At 34.9% G+C, this 15,405-nt stretch overlaps 1 protein-coding gene and 1 long non-coding RNA gene across 3 annotated transcripts in view; one reads left to right on the forward strand and one right to left on the reverse strand.

Moving 5' to 3' along the window:
• LOC125386613 (dynein beta chain, ciliary-like) overlaps window positions 1-15,405 on the forward strand; it is a 133,631-nt gene that overhangs the window by 95,505 nt on the left and 22,721 nt on the right. The gene's annotated exons all lie outside the window — the stretch shown is intronic.
• On the reverse strand, window positions 4,050-14,505 carry LOC125386615. Of its 2 annotated transcripts, none has more exons than XR_007226951.1 (2): window positions 14,311-14,505; window positions 4,050-4,394 (listed from the first exon to the last, which is right to left on the reverse strand). It is a non-coding gene; the product is annotated as an uncharacterized LOC125386615 (long non-coding RNA). The 2 variants fall into 2 exon arrangements; XR_007226950.1 differs by lacking the exon at window positions 14,311-14,505 and adding an exon at window positions 4,557-5,008.

A 15,405-nucleotide genomic window follows, 5' to 3' on the forward strand; every position in this document is an offset into this window, starting at 1 on the left:
ACACTGCGATGCAACACTCGTTGTTGATAGGTACAGACTTCCTGGATACCGTCGAGATAAACATGAAGAGGGGAGATATCTCCATTAGTAGAATAAAAAACGAGAATTCCGATGGGTTTCCAGAGGTCCTTAAAGTAGACATAGAGACGGGAGCGCGTGAGGTAGATCTATCTCGTGTCGACACAAGCAGGCAGTTGTAGTTCCCACGAGTGCTTGTCTCAAGGACACCGTCGTAATGAACAAAATTTCGTTAGATGAATCGGTTGCGACAAACATAACCGCAATAGCGTCGGGTGGAAACGACATGGACGGTTGCGATGAAGTTTTTGTAGGATGCAGCGAGGATCGCGCGAATTATAGAGTTGTACAAACAAATTCTGTCGCGAGTTCTAAGAAGCGAACCAAAAGCGAGAATGAGGCGGCTGCAAGAGAATTTGAGGTAGTGCGTAGACGAGCTATCAATCCGACCTCTTGTCGGCGAAGGGCGTTCAACTTATTACCAACTTACAAGGGCGTTATTTTGAAAATATAAATTCGATTTGAAATATATATTCGTTTGAAATATAAATTCTGATTTCCTGATATAATAATTAATAATAGCAAATATCTACAAACAACTATTCGCTGTTGTAACCTTCGACCCTGCTGCGGTTGAAAGAATCGCAACGAGTTACGGTATCTTCAGTAGCTGAAAACGCCTACCGGTTTTCGCAATCGCCCTCTCACAGTTAGCGGATAATAACCTGCTCGTCTTTGGGCACGATTTGCGAAGCCGCATTGGTTCCCGCAGAGGACACTGTTATAAATAACCATTTGTTCACATTAGATGCCAAAAGCAAGATAGAATTCTAAAGGTTTATTGATTACTTTGGATTGAATTAAGCTATTGTGACGTAATCTTATACGTCTTGTAGAGATAGCTTGCAAATTTCCTACTTTTCCATTCTTAACTATTGTTATTGCGAATGATATGTTATTATTCGCCAATTTCATTTCTTTGTGTCTGAGCGTTTCTCCATGGAAACTGGTCGCTGCAAGTGCTCTTTCGTCACATGGTTTGTTAAAAATTTCATTCGATGCTAGATCAGATATGTCCAAGCTGCCTAAACTTTCCACACGACTAGAAGCGGCATAGATTTGCACTTTTGCAAAATTCTCTTTGCCAAGATCAATTACGGTCCTATCTATTATAGCCATTTGTAATCTGTGTACCGCTACTGTCCAGCTTAGCACAAGCGATGACATTCTTTATTCAACATCTCCGTAACATTTCGTCAGTTGAAACATTGCTATTACTGGAGATATGGGAATGTAGCCGTCAGCATATTTGAATCTGCTTCCAATTCTCTCACTTTCAGCTGACCTCTTCAAATAAATTTCTGACAAATAAATTTCTTTGCCATTCCCATTGCGTCGTTTATCAAACCAACGGAAATTGGTATGTTTCGTCGCAACATAACTCGTGATCCCTCGGCTAATGTTATTGCATGCAACAGTTATCCATGATTATTTACATCTGCATGAATAATATTTTCGGAAGTTTTTTTCTCGCATGTAGCTGCTTCCCGACTCTCGCCTACTCAATGAATAACGTACACACGACGTAATTTCGCTAATTCATCAATCATTTTTGTGTTATATTCGTCTACGAATCTTACTATCTGGAATATTCTTACTGCTATATATCACTCCTTCGCACTCATAGTATTTCAAACTCAGAAGTTGTTATTTCGCCAAACTGTAAATTATCTAATAGGTCGATAAACTCTGTATCATCCTTTTACCTCATATTAATGATGAGTTCGCAGAATGAAACTTGGTACTATAAATTAATCTTTACAGCACACCACTGTTTTTATACAATACAACAATGTTCTTTTGCTGGGAATAATCGCATGAAAGAGATGTCATCGAAGAGAAATACATTTCTGTCACCAAATATTTTTTTATATATCTTGAATTCTTGCAGTCTTAAATGAATTATTCGCAAATTCTCGTAAGATACCATTGAGATCTCATCAACAATCAACTATCTTTTATGACGTCACTTTCGTTCCTCCTGTTCAAACTTTTGTCCTGTCACGCGGTTATAGCAGTGCCTTTCTCAATAGGCAAGGGGAAACAGACAGATACAAAATTATCCCAAATATTTCAACGACAGTAACGTCAATCTTTATATATGTCGGAGATGTAGGGACATCGGGCCTTTCTTTAGGAAGATCCCCAATACTTGGGCTCGAGGTGACGTAACTGGTCGCCGAACGTAGCCACGGTCACGGAATGAACGAAATGTCTTACAGAGGAGGTACCGATGTTGAGGGATACGCTGTATAAGCAATCAAGTCTCGATCAGGAGCAATGCTGGTTTACGCGGGACTGCCTAGTTACGGCGCTTGGGAATTTGTTGATATTCCCGATCTATATGTATTTGACATATGTGACTGTATCTGTCTTTTATTTTGCAATCACCTTAGAGAGTTTACTGTCATCGTCTTGGCTGTCAGTCTGAAAGTAACCCAGCGTCTGAGTTAACGTGTCTGCGTGCTACAAAATGTATTCCATTGTACAAAGAGTTTACCCGTTGACCGTGGATTCGTTATTGAGCCCAGGAACATTGTCAATAGCTTTCGTTATACTTATTAATTATTTCACGCCTAAAATTTCTAACGATAACCCGACATATAAATCTAAGTGGTCATTGTATATTCTTTAGTCGGCATAAATCGTCACAGGATACGATCTTCTGCGAATTATTCATTTTCGACGGAAATCTGTTCGCCGCGAAGTGATGTCTGACGCACTATTAAGTTATAGAAATATCCTTCTCTGTCACTGTTCAAAGTATAATACTGCTGGCGCAGTATAGCTGGTTTATTCCTTATTCGCATACAGCACTGGATAGCCCACACAATTGTTTATTCATTAATAAGTATAAAGAAACGAAACAAGAGTAATAAATAGATAGAAAGAAATTACCGCCTTATCAATAACAATGAAAACCGTTTTACGTTCACCCTGTATTATTGGTCGCTACACTAAAGAATGTATAATAAGATGAAAAATCTTTTCCAAAGAAATATTATCAATTTTGAAATGCATTGCAAAGTGACAAATAATTTTCTTTGTATTTATACAAATAAGGAATGTTACAAGAATTAAATAATGTCAACCATATTTATATTTTATTTATACGCACGTATAACAATAGTTAGGATTACTCATTCACTTACTAAACAGCATATTATATATACCGCAACCTTTTCGAAAGTGGCGCAAAATTAAAGATACTACAATATATAGACATATCCTAAATACATATATAAAGATAACCTTTATTGTTAAGATGAGTACAAAGTGTAAGGAGAAGGGTTAAAACTTTACAAAGATGCCTGGATTTCAACTGAAGCGTTTAGCACACAATACGATGGAAAAACGGTCAGGGCATATTTAGGGATGCTTAACTGTTTCAGAGCTCGTGATGGTCTGGACTGTCTCTAAGTTTCCAAAGAGGCTAATTGAGAAAGTCGTAAAATAACCGTCTACAGCCATTCCTGACAATAGTGACGACCTTGATAATAGTCACGAATTTACGACTTCTCATTAACATAAACGAAAGAAATACGAACTACAGAACGAATCCAAACAGAGCTTGTCAGTACGATGTAGTCAAATGAAATGCAAGATATTCCGACGGCAAAATCAAACCAAAACTGATGTAACAATAAATCTAAAATAATGCGATGCATACGTAGACACGGATTTCCGATAAATATTACAAAAATATATTCTTAACCTATGTATATCGCATGGGTATACACACATATCGAAAATATCGCCGGCGAATTTACCTTCATTTTCGAGGTAATCACGCAAATACAAAAGTAAAATGACAGAAGGTGTGCTTTATAAATAATCGAATTATTAATTGTTAATTATCCTCTGAAATGCAAAATTTCATCTGATCGACTCTTACTATTCCTGTAAAGGGCATACGTGTTAATTAAAACCCACCTATATCTGTAACAACATATCTATTTTTCTCTAAAATCTTTTTAATAACGTAGGGGCTTTCAAATTTCGGTACCAATTCCTTATCTACTCCCGGTGCGACGTCCGAATCACGTATCCGATCATCACGTATCGTCGATTTTGATACCCTGTCGCATTTTTATGTTTTCTGTCGTAGACGCGTTCATTTTCTTGCTCAGGCTTGTCACTTATTCCTGTCGCTTAATGAAGCCAAGCTGATTTATTTCAAACAACAATTGCGAAAGACTTTCTCCCGTTGACCTGCAAATTGTATTGTTCTAGGCGAATTCGACTGGACTCTAGACTCAAGACTGCCATTTCCCGGGTGTTTCCGACAATTTTGCCAGCATCGGTGTTCCGTTTGCCTGTGGAGTACCGAATGTAACATGTTCGACCGCATTATTAGTTAGGAATTCTTTGAATGGCCCAGTCGAGAAAACAAAAGCCTCGATTGCTAATTACTCGTCTGGGTCTACTTTAAGTTCTAAAATATTTCGTCATGAAAACTCATATTGGTAAACACCAACCTTTTATGTCTTTGTCGACTGGCATGGGCATAACCGTTTGAAAAGGTACGTTACCTTTTCTCAACTACGCAAATATCCTTCGATTTTACCACTAGTCGGCGAAAACTTTGAGCATTTCAAACAATTGCCAAAATATTTCTGTCTTACTTTCTGTCAACAAATGTACTCTACTAATACTTTCGACGATTTTATTGAATCCTAAATGATATTATTTTCCAATTACAGCTCGTGCTAATCGCTGATGGAATCGAAGATCGAGCATCCTCCGATCGGCTCAATATCAATGGTCAGCGGCCATCGAGCGTGCGATCAGTTCGTTTTTATTGCCAGACACAGCTAAATTTCTAAACTAAACAAGTACCTTCAGCTCCCCAATGGTAAGTTTTATTATTATTATTATTATTATTATTATTATTATTATTTAATTTGTACTTTACCATTTGTCCGGCTGGAAATTTGGTAAATTTTTCTAACTTAATTGCTAAATAATATGTGGATGGCTACCCCCAGCGGGATACCATCTTCGAGTTTGACTATTTTGTTTCTTTAGCGAGGTCAATGGGGTGTTTTCTTTTTAGTCTTCTATAAATGGTAAATGTGTTCAGATTTCTTCCACGCTATTTGTTTCTCAGGGTTGTATGTGTATATATATATATATATATACACATATACAGGGCGATACTCTACAGCTGTAGAAAAATTTAAGAGGCGATTCTTCAAGCTAAAATAAGATGCAAATCAAGAATAAAAAGATTGCGTTTTCAGCTTTGTTTTTTAGTTATTGTCAATTAAAACTTAGCCGAAATGTCTCTGTGTCCGAGCAAACCTCCTTAACTGAACAAAAGTAGGTCAGCCTAAACAGCGAGACGCACAGGGATCCTCAAATCGAACGACACATAGGCTTGCCTAGCACAAATCGTAGAAAAGAATATTATGACATTTGACGACGTAAACCATCTTGCGCGACGCTTTGTAAGAAAAATCGTAAATGAATGACAAATAATATTTAAAAGTAAAAGAAATCAAAACGTTTAAAAAACTAAAAACGGAAAGGCTCAAAAATATCTACAGTAGAATAACCTAAACCTCTACTAAATTAAACTTTATGTTTGTTCTTTATGTTTGACTGTTGAAATGATCCTGCCCTTCCAGAACTGTTTTACCCTCCTACCAAATTTCTAAAATCTAAACATGTTATGTTTTTTTTTCTTTTTTTTTTTTTTTTTTATTAGAATATTTACAATCAATTCTCGTTGAGAATTTTCAGTAACTTAATTTGGCGTGATACAATGACATGGATTATAATAGCTTTATATTGTTGATTCTAGTAGGACTAAGGATTTAATCTAGTGGGTATTTTCTTTTTAGTCTGCGGATCTGGTCCGTCGTATCCAGTAGTTGGGTGACTAGTGGGTTGTGGTGGTTGTTGACTCTTGTGTTATATCTGCTTCTGGACTTGTGTATTTCGTCTTTGACTGTAGGTATCTTGAGGTCTCGGTGTATTGTTTCGTTGGTAACATACCAGGGTGCATTTAATAGGGATCTTAGCGTTTTCGATTGGAAGCGTTGGAGTATTTCAATGTTGGAGTTACTTGCTGTTCCCCATAGTTGGATTCCGTAGGTCCAGACAGGTTTTATTACGGCCTTGTAGAGGGTTATTTTGTTCTGTATGTTTAGTTTGGAGCGTCGGCCCGTGAGCCAATAGAATTTTCTTAGTTTTTCCTTTAGTTGCTTTATTTTTTCCGAGATATGTTTTTTCCAGGTTAGCCTCCTGTCCAGGGTCATGCCCAGGTATCTTACGGAGTCCTTGCTTGGGATTATTGTGTTGTTAATGGTGACCTGGGGGCAGGTTTGTTTTCGGAGCGTGAAGGTTACATGGGAGGATTTTTTTTCGTTTATTTTAAAGCCCCATTTTTGGAACCACTTTTCCATGGAGTCGAGACTTCGCTGGAGAGTGGATGAGGCAATTGCCGGGTCTGCGTGGGTAGCTAATAGTGCTGTGTCGTCGGCAAATGTTGCTATTGTTACCTCGTTTGATATGGGTAAGTCGGCAGTGTAGATGGAGAATAGTAGGGGTCCGAGGACACTACCTTGCGGTATGCCGGATTCTATTGGGAATGTTGCGGAAGTGGCGCCTAGACATTTGACTATGAATTGTCTGTTGGTTAGGTAGGATTTTAAGATGGAGTAGTATGGGTGGGGTAGGATTTTTTTAAGCTTGTAGAGTAGCCCTTCATGCCATACTTTATCGAATGCCTGTTGGATGTCTAGGAATACGGCTGAGCAGTATTTTTCCTTTTCAAGGGTTTGGCTGATCATGTGGGTTATGCGGTGGATTTGCTCTACTGTTGAGTGTTGTTTTCGGAAGCCGAATTGGTGATCTGGGAGAGTTTTCAATTCTTCTAGGAGTGGAAGGAGACGGTTCGTGAGCATCCTCTCGAATAGTTTAGATAGGGTAGGTAAAAGACTGATTGGGCGATAGGAGCTGGCTTCATATATTGGTTTACCGGGTTTGGGGATGAGGGTGATTAGTGAGATTTTCCACGCCTTAGGAAAGTGTTCAAGGCGGAGGATGGCGTTAAAGATTGATGCGATGAGTGCAATCCCTTTTATGGGGAGTTCCTTGATTGCTTTATTTCCTATTAGGTCGTGACCTGCTGCTTTCTTGGGGTTTAGGCGACTGATTGCTTCTATGATCTCTGCAGAAGTGAAGGGTTGGATAGGAGGGGACATTTGGAAGGGAGTGTGCAGGTATTCGGTGACGTCCGCTGCGGCTATGGAGGAATGGGGTTGGAATACTTCAGTCAAGTGTTTGGCAAATAGGTTGGCTTTTTCTATAGGGCTACGCGCCCATCCACCCTGCGGGCGGCGGATTGGAGGTATTATTTGTGGGGGGCGCGTGAGTTTCCTGGAGGCTTTCCATAGTGAGTAGTTTGAGTCGGCTGTGGGGGACAGGCTGGCGAGATATTTGTGAAAACGGTCATTATTGTAGTTCTTTATGGTTTTGGATAGTTTTCTAGTTGCGTTGTTTAGTTTGCGTTTGTCCTCCGGTGTTCTATGGGTCTGCCATATCCTTCTTAGTCTACGTTTTTCTGCTATTTTTTTTAGTATGTACTGGGGGTATTCGTGATTGCTGATGGACGTTTTTGCCGGTGTGGAGACGCGGATAGCGTTTATTATGCTCTCATTTAGGTATTCCGTGGCTGCTTCGATTTCGTCATTGGTTTTTAGTGAGGTTGAGGCTGAAGTTGTGTGGGTAAAGACTTCTCTAAAGAGCTGCCAGTTGGTGTGTTGGTTATGAATGGAGCCATTAGGTGTATTCTCGATGATAGTTGAACTGACTGTTACTATCACGGGGGAATGATCAGAGGAGAGATCAGCCGAGGAATTGATTTGGACGTGTCTTGGCGAGATATTTTTAGTTATGAAGAAATCAAGGAGATCGGGTATTTTGTTTGTGTCGGTGGGCCAGTATGTGGGTTCGTATGTGGTAAGGTAGTTGAGGTTGTTGGATATTATGCTGTTGAGGAGGTTTTTGCCTCTTACTGTAACCAGTCTGCTACCCCATTGGGTGTGTTTAGCGTTGTAGTCTCCTCCGGCTATGCATCTGTTGCCCAGGGTGTCCAGGAAGTGGTCGAAGTCTTCTTTGGCGATGGAGTGTCTGGGAGGGCAGTATACAGCTGAGGTGGTGATTGTACCATGATAGTCTTCTATTGCTACGTTTGTTGCTTGGAGGTAGTCTTTCTGGAATGGTGGAAGTTCGTAGTGTTTGATATTTGCTTTGATTATGATTCCGGTGCCGCCGTGGGCCTTTCCGCTGGGGTGTTGGGTATGGTAGAACTTGTATCCGTTTATGTTCAGGTAGTTTTTGTCGGTGAAGTGGGTTTCAGATATGAGCATTATGTCGATTAGCTGGTGTTTTAGGAAGAGTTCTAGCTCAAGTTTGCGTTGCGCTAGACCATTGGCATTCCAGAGAGCTATGCGTCTTGGTTTTATTTTGTGTCTGGGCGTATTAATTTGTCCATGATGAATGTTAATAGCGATAGCAAATTGTTTATTTGCTCTGATTGTTTCTCTATTAGCTTTTCTAGTCTAGAGACGTTGTCTGTGTTAGGTGAGGTGGGGGCACTATTTTGGGGAGGATCCCTGTGGCTATTTGGTGTATTTTGAGTGCCTTGTACCGCTTGGGCATAGGAGTTTGAGGGAGTGGTGAGTTTGATAGGGCTGGGTGTTTGATTGATTGGGGGGATTGGGATAACTGTGGATTTCGGCGAGCTGGGTGTTTGGTGATTTTCCTCTTTTGTTCTAAGTTTGGGGTATTTGCTTGAGTACAGACTTTTGTAGGCTGAGCAGCCTTTGTAGTTGGCAGGATGGTCACCTTGACAGTGGATGCACTTCGCTGGGGTTTCCGGTGATTTCCTGCACTGGTCGGTGGGGTGTGTACCTGCACATTTGACGCAGCGGAAGGTGTGGTTGCAGTATTTCTGCGTGTGCCCATATCTTTGGCACCTTTTGCATTGGACTATCTCCTTTTTGGTTTGCGGTGGTTCGAATTTAACGATGGCGTTCATTAGACGACTGATATTGTAGATTTCCTTGTTGTTTGGTTTCTGTTTTAAGTCGATGAAAAATAGGGATAGCGGGTCTTTTGTGACTCTATGCCTTATGTTGCTGACATTTGTGACTTCGTGGCCGAGTTTCGATAGTTCTATTTTTAGTTCGTCGATGTCTGCGGAGTGGTGGATGTTTCGTAGCACCACCCGAAAAGGTCTTTCTTCCTTGAGTTGGTAGGTGTGGAAGTTGGCATTCAGGGCCCTGAGTGTCTTGGTGAGCTTCCTGTAAGCTTCTGGGTTCGTCGGCAGGATTTTTACTTGATTGTTGGTTATTTTCAGGTTATAGTCCTCCTTGGAGATATCTCTCTCTAAGGACTTGGTCATTGTCTGGATGTCTATGACATCATTAACAAATATTGGTGGTGGAGGGGGGCTTCTCTGTGCGTGATGGTTTGACGGCGGGTCTGCGATTTCCATGGCGTCGTTTGAGGATTCCAATACTGCAAACCTGTTGTGAGTGTTAATTTGTGTTGATGGCTGTTCGTTCGAGTTAGTGTTTGATGGTTCAATTTTGCGTTTTTTCGCCTTATTGGCGTCGTTGGCACGGGGGGATCTGCTGAGCTTCTGCCACGGGGGGAGTAGCGCGGGGTAGTGGTGGGTTTGCACAGGCGAGCCTGGTCGTGATTGTTGGGCCATCATCGAGCTAGCTATTTCAATATGAATAACTAGTCGTGAGGCTATGCGGCAGGGATCGGGTTGGAGTTAGTTGCGTAGGCTTTTCTTCTCTTTGGCGGATAGGAATCACTTGGGAAGATAGGAGCACGTTGTGTTCACTTTCGACGGTTGGGTAACACGTGTTGCTTTCGAACTTCACTGGGCACTAGAGACACGTCTGCACGCTTCGGCACTCGACAGCGAACGAAACATGTTATGTAACAAGATAGTAGTGGAGAGTCCATTCAGAAAGAAACTAATATTTAGTTGCGAATAACTAAAAAAACAGAGCCCGAAACGCAATTTTTTTTATCCTTGATTTTGACTTTATTTTAGTTTCAGGAATCACCCCTTAAATATTTTTACACCTGTGACCGAACATCCCGCATAATTCCATTGACGCGCACGCTATTAATACATTTACTGTAATTTGTATCAGTACAGATACAAGCTTTCTGTTATAATGTACTGTTATAAGGACTTTCTGTTATAATGTATTGCAATTTAATACAAATAAATATAAAGTTGACGAGATTTTAAATAATATAAATATAAACGAGTTGAAGTTTTATAGCATGGCACTCGAGCATTGCCATACCAAATGCAGGTTGCTGCAGTATACTTATTATACTGTAATATGTAAATAGAGTAATCTTAACCATTGTTATCAACGGGGATCAAGCGAACTTAAAACACCGTGCACAACCAACATACTCGAGGCTGTAAGAAATATCTGTCGTAATTCAATCAAAAATGAATATTATCTATGTATTGAGTTTGAGTTAGCTTCTCGAATCACTACGTGAAATAATAAAAAATATTATTTTCATAGAATAATGTTATCTAATTAATCATTCGCCTACTATTCTAATAATTGATTCGTTATTATTTCATGCAACTCAACCCTCTGGCAACGGCATTGAAAAATCTAAACCAAATCGGAAACATAGATCATATTCACTTTTAATTTAGCTGTAAATTATAATCATAGAGATATAAGGATAGAGTGCGAGGGCGAGCTGAGAAAGCGAAAGCGAAAGCGAAAGAGAACGCTGCATAAAGGCCTCTTGTGTCCTTGTCTAATAACGCATGCTCGTTCGTATAGCAAACATATAAGTGTATAGCCAACACAAACATTGTCAGTGTCATGCCTGATTAGACAAGGACAGAAGACACTTTTATGCAGCGTTCTTTCTACTCCTATATCGCATCCACTTACACGATAATTTAAGACTATATGACTCGCGTACTCTAACTCTTTGTATATCTATGGTTATAATAGACATTTATTGCAGTCTCACAGTTGTTAGAAATTTTGAGTTTTAGGACATGTCTAAGAATCATCGAAATGGAAAGGTAGGTAGCATTTCTGCACTTCCATCAAAATTACTATTAACAAATTGAACACTTTAAACACTCCATCCATTACATAAACCTCTATTATATAATTGTGATAGTATGACATATTTTTAATCTTCTAATCTATGACCAGAGAGGAAACTTCCTTTCTGCTGTGACGTCCATATCTCATAAAAAGGTTATTTGAAAGTTAGTGGTTTTCACGTTCGTGTTCTATGTATATATGTAGCGCTTAAAGTTCTAAAACAGACAACAATTTAAATATCCGTGAAGGTCACCTTTTATGAACATTGGAAGTTATAATTTAATTTTATACAAATAAGAAATCATTCATATTATAATATTGAAATATACATCTATACAGATATTGCATACATATGTATGTATGTTAGGTTAGAAAAATTTACCAAATATCCAGCTGGACAAATTGTAAAGTACAAATTAAATAAAAAAAAAAAAGAAAAAAAAGAAAAAAAAAAAAGAAAGAAAAGATATGTATCTATATATATATATATGTACAGCAAATTTCCAATTAGATGAATTTTTTACTGTATATTCCAAAAACAATATGTAAAACGATTTTAATTAATATTATCATTTGTCATTTTACATCTACCTATTTACAAAGTTACTGTGGACTTGTCTAAAACCACCAGAAATGAATAACATAGAAACTTAGGACTTTACCGTGTCGCTGCTGTTAATGTAAAAAGCACACGACCACAAAGTATTAGTAATAGTAGTTGGTAATATTAGTATTGCTAACTACTATTACTAGTAATAAATATTAGTAATAATGATTATGAAAACAGTCAATCATATACATTTTGAAAATATTTAGATTTTTTTTCTTTGGTTATACTAAAATAAATTCTCTCTTATTTAAGCAAACGGCTCAAAAAATATTTGTTTAGGTATACAATATAATGTATATCTCCTATATGATTATAAAATGGTACATGTAACTTAGAAGAAACCATGTTTAGAACCTCGTATGACTGGTTACTACTTACAGACTTATTAATATGTGTAAATATTTATAGTATATTTAAGAGATTTATGGCCTAACAAAATGATAAGCCTCATTAAATAGACATAGCGACAAATGATTTCTATCAGACTGTTTTAACATTATTAAGCGAACTATTAAGAATGATATTATTTTACAATTTTCATGTATAATAAAGATTTAGAGGTCGTCTTCAAATACTTTAACAAATTACTGAGTATCCTAAATCTAACTTACAAAAGGATATTATAAAAGATGTATACCAACTTTGTCTATCTGAAATATCTCTTATTACTTTAAATAACAGAAAACAGTAAGTTATAAAATATATTTAGATTCTAAAACAGATCTAATATGATGACAATGTATTTTCTTTTATATATATATATGGTGATATCATATACAAAAGATCTTCAGAGTCCTTTCAAGATCTTTTAAGACCTTCATGTCAGTTTCATTTTTTAGTGAAATGTCTTATATTCCAATTTCATAAAATGTTGAATAATGAACATAAAAGTACTTCATTAGATTAATTGTAAAATTCAGTGTTACTAAGATTCCTTCTATCTTTCTTTACAGAAAGATTAATTTTATTAGTGTTTTTTAGATGTGTATGTGTGCATATATTGTTTATCGTAATGAGGCTTGTAATTTAGTACAACCTTTGCTTAGATAAGTACACGTTTAATATTTTAGATACAAACAAACAGTAAATAGTGACTATTAGAAACAGCAGTGTTAGATTGTTGGCGTTATTCTTACAAGAATATTGATATTGAGACATTGTGAAAGTCTAAACCACACATATTTTTCATACCAGAAACACAATTTTTTGGCCTGCTCGAACCTTACAATTGTTATTTTTGGATGTTTTGTTGGGTAGTATATCAGTAACACTGCAAAATATAATAGAAATATTTCACAATGCAAGTAATAAATTCGACAAACTCAAATGTATGAGGAATTATTTTCAATATAATCCCTATTCTATTGAAGTCAGACATAAAAGTTATATGCCTTGACAACAGAAATTCTACAGAGCGTTTTACCTTTTCGCCTACAAAGAAACTATTACAACAAAGTATGTCTTCTTCCTAATTTTTTGTGAATAATTCTTATTCTTCTCTTATTATTTGAAACAATAAAAATGAAGTGAACAGAGTTGGAGGAATACCTTGTATAATACTTACAGCAGCTACAATATCTACATAAATTTTAAAACATTTATCCTATTTAATATTTTTTAAATTTAAGTGACACAATCTTAAACTTAATAATTGTCAATTGTATGAATTTAAAAGTTGTGTTCATGTGTTACAAAGCCTAAAAAACACAAAGAGTAACATGCAGTTTTGTAACAAAATTTTACTTGAAATTTTTTACGCAAACATTCTATGAAGATAAGAAGAACAGTACATATTTTCCTAAGACCTCTGTTATATGATTTTTTGCTGTCATATCCCAATTGGTTATAAGTTTCAAACATAATAATGATGAATGCATATAATTCTGTTCATATTCAATTGTCAGTAGTCGTTGAAATCCATGATTGTTTTCCAGATTGGGGTTAGGTTATATAAACTTTTATATGAATAATCTAATATAAAAAAAGAATATTTATATGTATCTAATGTTGATATTAACTAGATTTTATGTAATTATTCTATTATACGTATACAATTAGCGATATTTAATTTTGTTACTAAATGTATACACATATTCGTGTTTACGAGTTATATTTCTTTAAATATTTATACGCAATTATTCTTCAACCTATTTGTTATTAGAAGTAAAAATACTACTCTTATTTATGTAAAAATATCTCTAGAATCTTCAGGCGACTCTTATCTTTCTAAATGGGACTAAATGTAACATTTAAACATGATAAATTATGTATGAATTTTTTTCTAAAGCTCAAAAATTGCCTTTATTATAACGTATAGTCTAACCTATATTCTAATATTCTACATTTCTGATATTTTATTGTATTCTAATATTCTAACGTATTCTAATATTTTATAACTCTGGTATTCTCATATATTCTAATATTCTATAATTCTGGTATTTTAATATATTCTAATATTTATATAAAAGCATTGTTCTTTATTACTTAACGTACATAATATACGTCACCGTGATTCTTCAGGACTAAAGTTACTCCATTAAACCAGTTGCACTACCAGCCAAATATTTATATTTATATTTAATTAATAAATAGATTTTAAATTATATTGATTGTTAAAGAGAAATCTGGTTTATTAATTTAAATTTAAATAGAAATATTATTATGAGTCTATGAACCAAAAATTTTAAGCAGAATAGATTTGAATTAAAATTTAATTAATAAATAGATTTTAAATTATATTGATTGTTAAAGAGAAATTTAGTTTATTAATTTAAATTTAAATGTGAATATTATTTGAGTTTATGAATTAAAATTTTGGGAGGAATAAATTTAAATTGATTAGATTTAATTAATAAATAGATTTTAAATTATATTAATTGTTAAATATAAATTTAATTAATAAATAGATTTGAAATTATATTAATTATTAGAAATAAATCAAATTTATTTTATTAGTTTAAGTTTTAATAGAAATATTACATAAGTTTATAATTTAAATTTTGGAAAGAATAAATTTAAATTGAAATTTAATTAATAAATATATTTTAAATTATATTGATTGTTAAAGAAAAATACAGTTCAATTTAAATTTTAATAAGAATATTATTTTAGTTTATTAATAAAATTTAATCAATTTAATTTATTAATTTTAATTTCAATTAATAAAATAAATTTTAATTTAAATTATATTATTAAATAAAATTTTAAAATAATAAGTTTAATTTTTGTAAAATTGGGTTGGGGGGGAGGATAATTTTAAATTTGTTAATTTAAATTTTGATAAAATTGAAAGATTAATAAATATAATTTTAAATTTAATTAATATAAATAAATTTATAATATTAATTAAATTTTATAAAATAAATTATATAAAAATTTTTTAAATTTATCGACGGGGTATGAATCTATAAGCTTAAATTTATCCTATTATATATATATATATATATATATATATATATATATATATACGTATTTAAATATTTAAATTATAAATTGATTTTAAATTTATTTAATTTTTTAAATAAAAATATTTTAGTTATAATATTTTTTTTTTAATGAAATTTATTTTTAATATTAATATTTTAAATA

Source organism: Bombus terrestris, chromosome 17, assembly GCF_910591885.1.
Source record: "Bombus terrestris chromosome 17, iyBomTerr1.2, whole genome shotgun sequence".
Taxonomy (NCBI): Eukaryota; Metazoa; Arthropoda; class Insecta; order Hymenoptera; family Apidae; genus Bombus; species Bombus terrestris.